General features: G+C 41.7%; 1 protein-coding gene across 5 annotated transcripts in view; it reads left to right on the top strand.

Annotated features, from left to right (window-relative positions):
* Nucleotides 1–12,625, top strand: part of PRKAG2 (protein kinase AMP-activated non-catalytic subunit gamma 2) — a 205,580-nt gene that overhangs the window by 111,052 nt on the left and 81,903 nt on the right. Inside the window, exon 2 of one of the 5 annotated variants that reach the window (XM_079302885.1) lies at nucleotides 4,468–4,545. The exons of the other annotated variants lie outside the window; for them this stretch is intronic. The gene's annotated coding sequence lies outside the window, so the exon portion shown is untranslated. The remainder of the gene's footprint in view (nucleotides 1–4,467; nucleotides 4,546–12,625) is intronic. 5 annotated transcript variants of the gene reach the window in all.

The following is a 12,625-nucleotide window of genomic DNA, read 5'->3' as shown; positions in this document are numbered from 1 at the left end:
CTGGAATGATACACCTGGTGCTGGCTCTCAGCCAAGAATTAGATCTGGGAGGCTCATACAAGAAGGGGAAAATCAGACTAAACTAGAAAAGAATTAGGCTGAAGAAATCATATTAGTGGGAGTTTTTCCCTCCAGGTGGGGATAGGGAATAGCCTCAGTCTCACTGCAGCTGCCAGGGTGGGTTTGTGTCCCTGCCTCATCCTTGGGTGACCACATAGACTTGAGTGTGCCTCTGCTGCAGTCCTGCAGTGCAAAATGACTCCACAGAAGCCAACTTTAAATTAGCTGCTTGCCAATCTGAAGGAGAGAAGCAGCTTCCCAATTGCCCTGTAATGGAGTTGGTAATTCACCTTGCTTCCCCCAGTGGTGCTGACACGGCGTTATCTGGGTGTTTAAAGGTGACTTGGATCCATCCTCTCTGCATTGCAGCCAGGACAATTCCAGCTTGCTTTTTCCTCCCCAGCTTCTTTCCTAACAGGAGTCAGGAATCCACCAGGTCTGATCCTCTCCCTGCTGTTGCAACAACTTGTAACCATAAACAGGCCATGTAAGCTTGGACTTGACCCTTCACACTTCTGAAAAGAGCAGCCTGAGTCCTTCATCCTGGATTCCAAAACAAACACAAAAAGGAGGATTTGACCTCAAAAGGCATTAAATACTCTGCAACAGCTGGTGCTTCTGAAAATCAAATTAAATGCCTGATGTCTTTTTTACCCCTGTTTAAAGACTTTTCACAGACCCTTGACTAAATGGACTAGAACACATCAACACATTTTGGCTGGAAGTTTTGGCTAATAACATGAGCAACTCCTTGTCATTGTGTTATTTGTTCAGTTGTAGATAATGGAGTATCTCTAAAAGATGGGCACCATTAGTATCATTTCACAAATGGTAAAGTTTAGGCTGTAGGAAATAAGGTATTGTATCATAATCATCGTGTGGATGGCACTAGGATAAAGGCACATCCTGTTTGGGTGTAAGGGTCCATTATTATTTTTGCTGCTTTGACACTCAGTTAAAGCACAAGACCAAGTGTGCTAGGCCAATTTTCCATCCAGTTCAGTCTCTTTTTGTGCCAATTGCCACTAACACAGCTAGTAAGAACAGGACAGGAAAATAAGGGACACATTTCCCCTTGCACTGTCCCAGCCTCCAGCACTTTGTGGCTCACATCCTAAGCTAAAGCTGATGTTTGGTAGGTTTTAAATAGTTTCTTTCCAGGATCTTGTCCAATTTCATTTCAAAACCAAACTTCTAGCAACTACAACAGCACCTGTTCTGCTGTTTAAGAATGTGATCTATCAGAAGTATTTATTTGCATTTGCTTTTAGCCACCTACTAATTTCATCTGATTTTCCTTCCCTCTTTACCATCTCCATCCCATGCCAAATTTTACAGGCTTCTGTAATTTTCTCTGCTTGCAGTCATGTTTTCCTGAACTGAAGAGCCACTCTGGACCTTTGATCAACCTTATCAGCCTTTTCTGTATCTTCTCTGGCTTTATTGAGTCCTCTTTGAGCTTGATCAGTAGAAACCCAAGGTCATCTATTGCAAGGCATAACTGCAGCTTACTCTGCATCTCTGTATCACAAAGCTGCCTTTCAGCACAGCCCAAAAGTGACAGGAGAAGGCCACCACTGATGCCACCCTTGGGCCTGGCCCATGGAGCTTGACACAAAACAAGGTTATTTTTGTTCTGCAGCCCATCCATTTACCTCTGTGGATTGTCCACTCTGGTATACAACCCTTGGCCACCCAAGGCACTGCTTATCTGAAAAGAAGCAAGCTTGGCCTTTATGGTGTATTTTTCTCCTGCACTGATGAACAAGAAATGGGCACATTTGCAAGGTGGGACATGTAAGGGGAAAAGCATTTCTTGGTTCACTGATAGGATTAGGAATGTAGCTTTGTACAAGCTGTAATAAGGGTAGTCAAAAATAGTTCCCTGTCTAGAAGATGAGAAAATGATAAATCCAAAAAGTGTTATTATGTGATTTATCTATCTGGAAGATTTAACTTAATAGCTGGAAAGCTTTTTGCAAAGAAAAGGCAGATCAGACTGCCTTGAAGACAAATTCAACTCTGCACATAACGTGCCTATAGGAAAATAATTCTCTGAAAAGTGGAGTTGTATATTTATTATTTCTTTGGCTTGTGTCTGACTATCTAATCAGTCTTTGTACATGTCAGCAGCACATCCATAATAAGAAAGTGCTGTGTGGATTGTGTGAACTGGAATTAGAAATGTGATAATCAGCCAAACTGTTGGAGGCAATGTAAAGGCTGCCTGGTATTTGCATTCCTCTAGCTGAGCAGAAAAACCTTATATGTGCAAATGAGTTGTTGGGGTTTTTTCCTTCCCTGCTATGTTATAACCGAATTTCTCCTGAAGCAGCACTTCCCTGACAGTGGGCCAGCTCACACTGGAGTGTCTCCATGCCTGGTTAGACCTGTTCAGCCTGGTGGTGACAGCTGTGCTATTGCTCATACAAGGTGATGTGGCAGATGGAGGCACAGAGATGTATATATGCCATGGAAAAAAATGCTGATGTACAGGTGGGCCCACGGTTTCATCATAAGGACACCACAATTAGGATCAGAAAATCTATTTTCCCATCTGTACAATTCTGATAATATTCATTGATCCCATCAAGATATTCTGAAAGTAACTAAGAATTACAAAAGAAGCCTCACTCTGTGATGCTCATGGTGCCTCAGTATCCTGAATTGTTGTTGATCCTGATGTGAGCAATCTGCCAGTTACCTGGTTATTCTTCAGCCTCAGGATTTTCTGTCTATATCTTCCTTGGCTCCTTTCTTCTCAAATTTTGATTCCCATCATTGTTACAGGATTATCAAGGTATAAAGGGAGAATAAGCACAAACTGATGTTGCAGAGGGAAAGTGTTAAGTGCTGAGCAGGTAAAAGCAAGGTTAGAAGTGATGAGTAGGACAAGTTGAGCAAAGTCTGATCCTAAATTCAATAGCAGCTCTGTATGGCTATCACACCTTTCCTGAGTGCAGGAGGGGGAAATTGTGGGTGAACCACTGGTGTGTTGCTCTTCAGCCCCAGTGTCCAGCCCTGCCTATTCCAATGTCCCTGCTTGTCATGGTAAGAAAATGAAACATAAATAGGTGAGACTTGAAATGAGGAGCTTTTTCATTTTAAAGCTCTTTGTGACAGGACCTGTCCTGACATACACCCCAGGGCAGACATTGCTTATCAAATTATTCTTTAATGTATATACTTTTAAACCATTCCTGGAAAGTATTTATCCATATTTATAAAATGCAGAATTTGACATTGCACTATACATAAAGAACATTCTCCTCCCAAAAGCTGCTAATCAGCTAAATGTAAATTAGAGAGTTTTTGCATGTTTTAATAGCTTGGATAACTAAAATGTAGATGAGTTCTATTTTTCAGTCTGATCACCCCATATCAGGGCAGATTTCTGTCCCTTATTGGATTACATGACCCAACATAATCACCCTCCTGCCATGAAGAGCTGGATATTTAAGCTCTCAAGGGTACAACCTGAGAGAGGGAGACAGAACAAACTCCCTTTATGATGTTCTAAGGGTGTAATGGAACAGGTCTGTATCCATTTTTTGTTTCTGAAATTCAGGCTCGTTGTCCCAGCCTGAACCTACTCCCTGCTCACACTGATGCTGTGTTTAGTGGCAGATGCCAGAGCTGATCCTGGCTCCACTGGAATCTGGGAGAGCAGGAAATACAAAGGGAACTTTAAGCTGCAGTGTAGGAGACTGTCTGAAGAGCTCATAGCTAAGACACTGTGCACCAATGATTGGAAACAGGAACTCACAGGAGTTCTTGGATTTATTCCATTGTCTAGTGGAACATTTCAGGACAGAGGAAACTGATTACTTTCTTTGCAATTATATTCTTCTTCAAAGAGACTGACACGTTCTTCTGATTAAACAGAAGTATGAGCTGACAAATGCAGTTATACATTTGAAAAGTAGCAAATCTCAGCTCTGTTTTGCTCAGGCATTGTGAAGGATGTGAGGACAAAATAGCTGAGTTGTATTCTAATGCAATTGATGCAGATCGATTTTCCCCTTGCTCTCAGTCTCCTACAGCTCTTTCCAGCCTTGAGAAAAGACCTGACAAAAGAAATCTGACCCATACAATTTTAAAGCCCCTTAGGTGAGGTTGTTCAGGAAAATGTGTTGTCATGAGAAGAGAGATTAATGTAGCAGATGGAAATCAGAGTTGTGTTCACTGCACTGGCAGCCTGAGTTTCCCCCCAGCTGACTCCCATCACACACAGGAGGTTCTAACTCCAACTGAGGGATGCTCTAAAGCTGCTTTGCTCAGAGGGAACCGTGTTGCTGACACTCAAACTGGAGCAGGGAGGGGGCAGCTGAATGGCAGAGGGGCTGCTGTCCTTGCTGACACTGCTCAAGTCAGTAGATCTTTTATTTTTTTTGCTCTCATTCACAGGGAAGAAATCAAATATAGTAAATCCTGGCTAACAGTGGCAGACAGCTCCTACAGGAGTGGGCAAGGAGCACAAACAGGGTAAGATGGGATGTTGAGAGGGACTGTAGCAGGGTGGTGTCAATAACTGGAGAATTTGACAAAGACTAATTGTTTATACATGCAACTTTTTTAGTGTTACTTACCCAAAACACATTTTGCCTAAATATTTCTTTTCAGGAGTCTCATTGTAGCAGTTCCAGAGTCTTTATGATCTATTTGCTCTCTGCCATAATGTGTCATGAGTAGTAATAGCAGTTTCAGTCTTCATTCCCTATTTTTTACAGAATATGATAAGCATCAGCCACAGAAAGATGAAGAAATTCTGTCAGGAGGGATTCAGTATAAAACCATAACTGAAATTTTTAGATTTTTTTATTTCAAATTGTACCTTTCTGCTCACACAAAGGGGATCTTTTCTGCTGACTGGCTCACCTAGCATGTGTCTGTGTGTAACAGGTGCTTCTATTTAAATTAGCATTCCTGAGCTCCCATTTTTGAGGGGCTTATTTGTATCATATCACTCATTCATTCCTGGTTGTTGCTTGAGAAGATTTTGGAGAGTAGACCAGACAAACTACATCTCCTTGAGTTACAAAGCAGATAACTCAGGGCCTGGTTTGCTCAAGATGCCTCCAGTTGTATCAGTGCCTGTTTTCCATCTTCCTATCCAAAGACAGTGTTTTGTGCTCAGTTATCTCATCCAAATATCTTAGCCTTAGGTCTCCCTTCAGTGTGTGTTTCTCATGGGCAGGTGCATTTGCAGAGATCTTTGTTAATTTTTTCCAACAGAAATGGTTTCATGGAAGGTAGAAGGACAAACATTGACTTCCTGCTGAGCAGTGATTTAGTTATTATCAAGTAAGAGCAAGCAGAGAAACTCAGGCAGAATGAGATTTTTGTGGGTACTGTGTCCCTTTAAATATGAGATTGTATTTTGATGTTTGGGAAAACCAGACAAACACAAAGAATAATCCTTAATTTTACAATTATAACAGATATTGCTGAGCACACAGAGAGGAACCCAGCCTATTTTAATGCATTTTGATGGCTATCTTGGAGGAAATCTGAAGGCCTGTGTCATTGTGTCTGCCTCTGACGTGCTGTGATGGCATACAGCCACCTTGCAGGTGTGCTGAGTAGGCTTTAATTTAGTTAAATCAGGTAACCCTGTGGCAGGGAACTCTCTGCATAAGTACCCTGAGGTGTTGGCAGGCCTGGTGAGTGCATGGTTGCATTTTCACATCTCTTGGTTGTGGTGCAGACACACTCTTTATTGCAGTCAGCATGTTGTTTGCCCAGATTTTTTTGTATTGTGAAATTCAAGGGGATGCTCAAGAGAATATTCTGCTGAGTTTCAGATGACTGGGATTGCCGTTTCAGATTGGGGTGTCGGTGCTTGTACTGCTTGGAAAAGAGAGAAAGTAAATGAAAGGTTTAGATTTTGTTGATCAGAGCTTGCTGAGTGATTTTTGGATAAATCAGATAAAAATTTTCCTATTCAGGTGCTTGGACCTCATTTCCTAAAACTTGTGGAAAAATGCCCGAACAGTCTTCAGTAGTACAGTGGAATCTCTGAATCCAGTGAGTGCCTTTGCCTTAGCTGAGGCACTTGGGCAATTATTTAAATGATTTCTATGGATTTGAGTGTCAGATCACATTTACAGTTCTTGCCTTAAGCTCTCTGTTTACCCAGCTGCAAAAAACCTGGAGGAGTGAGCTCCCTATTGTGAGGCTGCATTTCACAGGAGTGCTGAATGTGGAGGGACAGCCTCATTTGGCAACAATCTCCCTACATTCACCATCAGCACCAACCTTCCCTAATTTAATTTAGTTAAGCTATCAGTATCTGATAACATTAATATAGGATGGAGATTTGAAGAGTCATTGATCTGAGGCAAATAGGAAATGATGGTTGATGAATTGTAAGGCTTTTGGAAAAGGAGTGTCCCTTTGCTGCATCCCCAGTAGGCTTTGAATCATCCTGCAGTTCTGGGAGTGAGTCTGCAATTGCAGTGTCCTCTGCTGTGGATATTTCTGTAGGGAGAGGCAGCTGTGCTGGAGCTCATGGACTTTATTTCACCAGTGCAGTCAGTGAGGGAGAAGCAGGATGTAGTCAAGAGTCTACCAAACAGCCAAAAAACCAGGAACAGGTTTTCTTCCCCAGAAAACAAGTTTCTGAGAAATTTCTGAAAAGGAGGTGGAAGTGTCAAACTCCCAGAACTAGAAAGAAAGGAGCAGAAACTGTGAAAGTTGTTTGGCTTTTTGCTTTCTAACTCCCCGTGTTTCATTCTAATGATTTAATGGGCTGTTGAAGGTACGTGGGTGAATTCTTGGAATCTAATCCACCTATAAAAATCTCAGCTGCTCCTGTCAGTGCTCATTAGCTGACACAGAACTTCCTTCATTTCAGCCTTTCATCTCATGATAGAAGAGGTTTGCAGGTGGGGCCTCTGGGTAGCTTTCCTGTCCTGCCTTCTTGGGCACATGCTGAGCATGACTCTTCCAAAAGCAGACTCAGTGTGAATCAAGCTCATGTGATGCTTGAACCTGAAATACATGAGCTGTGGATCACGAACTTCTATTCTCCTGTGATTTTATTTTATATATAAAATATATGTGACTAGGCTTTCCCGTTGTCATATGGTTTCAACCCAAATATGCCACATTAGGCACAGAATTTTATTTGTGTATAGGAAATGATAATATAAGATTCTAAAGTAGTGTGGCTGTGCAGAAGTAACTGGTGACAGACCATTTAATACCACAGCCCATTGTGCTTTTCAGTGAGTTATATGGTTTTTTATGCCCCCTTGTTTCATAAGTAAGTGTAGGTTTTTCATGACATGAAAAATCACAGCAGAATTTCTGGGCTTAGTTTTTCAACACTGTAAACCTTCCTTATGTGAATAGCTCATGGAGGGACTATTCATAGCAAAAACTGCTTGTCCCAGCCCTAAGGATTTCTATTTTATTTTGTATAACCTTGCCATACAGACAGGACAGGGAGCATCTGTCCTACTAACATTATGGAATTTAACTTTTTATAGGAGATAATACTGAAACATGATGGGAGGGGGGACGGGGGGATGAAGTTGGAGGTGACAATCAGCAGAGGGGCTTCAGGGCAGAAATTTTGGCTGTTTGGCTGTTTCTTACTCTAGGATGATATTTGCCTGGATTTCTGTTACAATCTTTTTCTTCTTAGAAGATGTAATTGGAGCTGAGTTTTACTTCCTCTTTAAAAAGCATCAAACTGTACTGCTCCTTCTGCATAACCAGCAGAGTTACTTTAGACTGTTTTTCAACCCTTGTTAAAAACACAAGGTTTCACAGTCAGGCAGGCTGGGTTTCAGGATTTTCTGTGACTAAATTCCTGGTGCTGTTTTGAGTATTGGAGCCTGGCAGTTATCTGTAGCTGTCTGACAAACACTTGCTTGTCTTCAACTGTTCTCACAGGCAGCTTTGCTTGATTTCCACGAGGGTTTTTTTGGCAGCCACTTAGATCTAAGAATACATTATCAGCCTCCATCCAGATCCCCATAACTTGTAAACCAGGCTGCACCCAGCCTGTCTGGAGGAAGCAAAGGGGAGAATTTCCTCTGTGGCTGTGGAGCAGCAGAGATGACCCAGTGGCAAATGTTTTTGTGGCTGTGGTTGCCTCTGCCCCTTTCTGACAGCATTCTTAGCCCTTTACCAGCTTGGATCCAATGCAGCCATAAAGTTGGTGGAAGGCAAGAAATGACTTGCCAAGGCAAAGCTGCTTTCTATGCTGAGAATATGAACACAAAGACCTTGCTGGGGAAGGTTTGAACTCATCCCTCTGTCCTCAGCCATGCTTTGCCTGGTTTGGCCCATCTCTGCCCCATCCTTGCTGCAGCAGAGACCAGAGATGTCTCTTGCAGAGCCTCTCTGTGTCCTGCCCTTCCCAAACTGCTTTTTCCTGGTTTTACAGAGATTTTTCACCTCTGTGTCCGGCAGGTTTGGCCGTGGCAAGGGAATATGTGCTAAATTCTCAGCACAGAGCAAGGGATGTAAAAATGGGAGGTTTAGCCTCGGGGTGTGTCACCCAGGCATGCCCCAAGCCCAGGTGTCTCTCTGTTGAGTGGTGTAACATTCATCCCACTGCAGCAAGGCTGCCAAGCCACGTGGCTTGGCAATCGGACATGCAGGCGGATTATTCTTTGACATGTTTAGAGAGGCACACCTACCAGGCAGCATGTTTGCCCACATTTGAAAGAATCTTGATTTAAACAAGAGGGATTACAGCATGCAGTGTTCAGTCTCAGGCTGCAGGAGTGATTTCAATTAATTAAATGGCATCGAGACAAGTTTGGGAGTTGTGTAAGAACGTGGAATCGAATATAAAGGAGTCGTAGAAAGGCATCTCAGCACAGCTGTGGAGTGAGTGAGGCACTTTCAGTGCCCTGTTCTGCTGTGCATTTGGTGCTCAGGATTTAGAGAAGTGCCATTTTATGTAGTGGCAATCAATTGGACAAATATTGCATTAATTTTAAAGTGTTTGCACTATTTTTGAGATTCCTCTTGGGGTCTTCTGTTGGATCTGGGTTCCATAGTCCTTCCACTGGCACACGCCGTGCCCTTCATGCTGGTTGGTGGGATTGTATCTTATTCTCCATATTATTGGTCTATAAATGCTTCTAATGCCACTAATGAGAGATTTTTTTTTTATATATCATAGATCTTTCTATTTCACTTTCTTTACCACATGGGACATCAGAAAGAATGGCTTGTTCTTCTTCTGTTTTCTTAGGTATGGCTTTATACTAAAATCCCCAGACTTCTCTAGTATGATTTTACACATAAGAAATATGAAAGATGTGTAGCCTAGATTTTTACATGGAATGTTGTTCTAAACACCTGAGTTATGATTTTTTTTTATTTACTTATTTATGTGTGTACAGTTAAATATACAGGCAGCTGATAAATCTGGTGGCAAATCAAATGTCACAGCCAAATCAAAATACAGTCCCTGACCATGACTGAAGTTACAACACAATTTCTATAGAAACTAGTGTATGCCTGGCAAAGAACAGCTATACTTAAGTAGAGGCAAAAAGGCCAACCCAGAATACAGTAGTTTCAGTTCTTTTGAATTTTAAAATATTGGGGAATAAAACTGGCAGAGACTGTGCAAGTCAAATATGAACAATCTGCTCTAGAAGTTACTCTGAGGCAGGAAGTGCATGAGCAGATATGTAGAGTGAGTTGTTGACTCACTTGGAGTCCAGGTAATGTTCACTGGAATCCTCTCTATTGATTTTTATTGGGATCCAGATCGAGACTTTTGCTTGGGAGTGAAATAAGAGATGGAATCAATCACAAGCCATTTTCTCTCTTCCAAAATACAGCTTCATTAAATAACAACAATAATTAAACAGATAAGCTTATTGTGGCTTGTTCCATCAGTTTTGTAGATGTGGAGCACATATTTCAGTGTTGCTAGTGTAGTATTCTATTTTACATTTTGCCAATAATTTTTGTATGAAATTCAAGAGGTTTCTTAGATATTCATAGCATAATGTAGCAAGTCATAAATCATTGCTGTGTGGTAGGTAGGAAATGTCCCCAGGACCACAGAAAGAGAAGCAGAATAAGAGGAAAATAAGATTGTGGAGCTGGAATGCTCTTTAATTTCCCTTGTTTTTATGTCCTATACCATTATTTCAGTTATTTCATTATTTCAGTTGAACATTTACATTTTTTTGTGATCATAACTCACAAATAATTGCTGGGTTTATGATCATATTATGTACAATGGAAGTCTGATTCTTGCTTCATAAATGGTACAAATCAGGAGCAGGTTGAAGTATTCATTTTTCATATGTGTATATAAATAAGAAAAGAAATCAAAAGTAATTTATGAAGCAGAATTACCAGTCTAAATTTATTGCAGCTTATTGAATCTGTAGTCTCTAATGTCCCTGGCTTCTGGAATCACATTACTTTATAAAAGCTTTAATTTTCTTTCTTTTAAAAAAATGAAACAAAAATAAGAGCTTTTTTTTTTTTTTTTTTTTGGTCTCCTTGGAATTTATAGCTCCTCAGAGTGGAGAGAAATATTGGAAAGACTTAATGTTTCAAAAGAAGAAAACATAGGAATCCTGACATTTAAAGGTTTAAATACCATGACACTTTAAGGGTTGGGGTGGTGATTTTCTGAGGCATTTGAAACCAGTCTTAGTAATGAATACAGTAATGGATACATTTAATAATGAATACATTTGTGTGCACACAAATGTGTTCATCACAGTAGGACCATATGCATTAAAATGGCTCTAGAGGCCCAATGGACCTTTGTTTGTTTAATCCTGGGACATGTCCATGGAAAGCCAGGCAGGTAAACCAGAAGTTGGTTTCATCATCACAGCTGCATTACACAGGCTGCACAGGCACAGCTTTAGGCAGAGTTTTTTGAAAATTTTGGCTCTTGGTCTGGGTTGTGTAATGCTCAAGCAAAGGTGGCTGAGCTGCCTGTGATGCCAATCAATGAATGAGTTAAAATTGGATTGTGAGACATCTATGTCTAATCCAGTGTTTTGGTAGCTCTGCTGTGGCCATATCAAATCCACTTATAACAACACAGCTATTGAAATGCTGGGTTATATTTACATTTGAGAGGGGAGCGGTTTGTTGGTGTTGCTGTACCTAACTCAGAGTGTGAGATCCAGCATTTGTGCCAGGGCATCTGAAACACCCTGAGCAAAACAAGGTGTTTGGGAGCATGTTCAGCTTGGCCACACTCTGGTGTTATGGCCAGCAGAAGCCACACATCTGAGAAGTGACAGTCTTCCCTTATGCATGGAGTAGATGAACAGCCTAAGAATCCAAACCTAGATTTGTTACATTGACTTATTAATGTATAAATGACCACCTGTGAATCCCAGAGGGAATTTTATTGAAGAAATGTTTGACCTGATTGGCAACTCAGTTTGGAAATTACAGAAAAACCCATCCTCAACTTCAGCAGAATGGCTGGGGAGGTTTCTGATCCTGTTCACAGGAGTGAGGGTAGACCTGGCATCCTCAGTCAGAAAGGGTAAGGTCCACATTAGAGACAAGGCATGAAGATCCCCTGGGAGTAGGACTGGAGCAGAAGGAAGTGAAAATTGCAGATGTACTTTATTGTTGAAATGAGTGTGTATTGCAGATGCTCATGTAAGGAAGAAGGTTTCAATGAAATTCACTTGTTTCTGTCTGCAGCACAGACCTGTGGGGGCAATGGGGAAGCCCAGGTGCCACTTGAAGTAAGGTCAAATGAGAAATTCCATTGTCCAAGTGGAATGGAATGTACAGAAGATGGAAAGCAGATGAGATCTGAGAGCTCCCTAAAGAAGGACAGCTTGTCTTCAGGAAAAAACAAATAAACAGATTCATGATTAGCCATGTTCAGACTAGAGTCATCCCATGTGTTTCCATCATGATAAGCATGTGCTCTTCCCATGAATTTCAGTGGCACGTTCTGTTTTATCTGCAAGCTGGCCTCTCACAAAGCCAAATATTTGAGTGGGACTCGTCCATGGTGTTGGAGGGATCAGATTAGCAAGGCAGGAGTGAGCAGGAGCAGCTGAGTCAATGGCAGAGCTGCCCCCAGCAGCCTGCCAGGACCAGGGACGGGCAGCTCCGCATTCCACTGGGAACGCCGCCAGCCCGGCTGCCCAGGAAAAGGCATGAATTAATGCATGGCTCTGCCGAGGAACAGGGCTGTGCTGGGGCCTCTTGGGAAGGAAGGGAATGCACTGGTCTGTGCTTCTGTTCCCCATTCAAACACAGCTTTTAACCCTGGGGAGCATATAAATACCGGGTTTGTTAACTGAGATGTGTAGGTTGTTATTTTGGGCTGCATCTCCTTGTGGATAGTGCTCTGCATATTTGATGTAAATGGTACAATGGGTCTGGCTCCAAAAGAAATGTGTAGTTCAAGGGATAAATTGCATCTCTGTTCTCAGAGGAGTAAGAGATGCTGCTCTGGTTCAGTCTAATGCAAGCTAATTTCTGCAGAGCCCAGTGTATTCTACTGCTGATGTCTTGCCTTTGTTGGGTTTTGTTTCACATGATTAATTAACCATACTGCTGCTTCCAAGCACCTGAGACCCCTTTG

Source organism: Erithacus rubecula (assembly GCF_903797595.1).
Source record: "Erithacus rubecula genome assembly, chromosome: 3".
Lineage (NCBI taxonomy): Eukaryota > Metazoa > Chordata > Aves > Passeriformes > Muscicapidae > Erithacus > Erithacus rubecula.
This window is presented reverse-complemented; position numbering and strand designations above follow the sequence as displayed.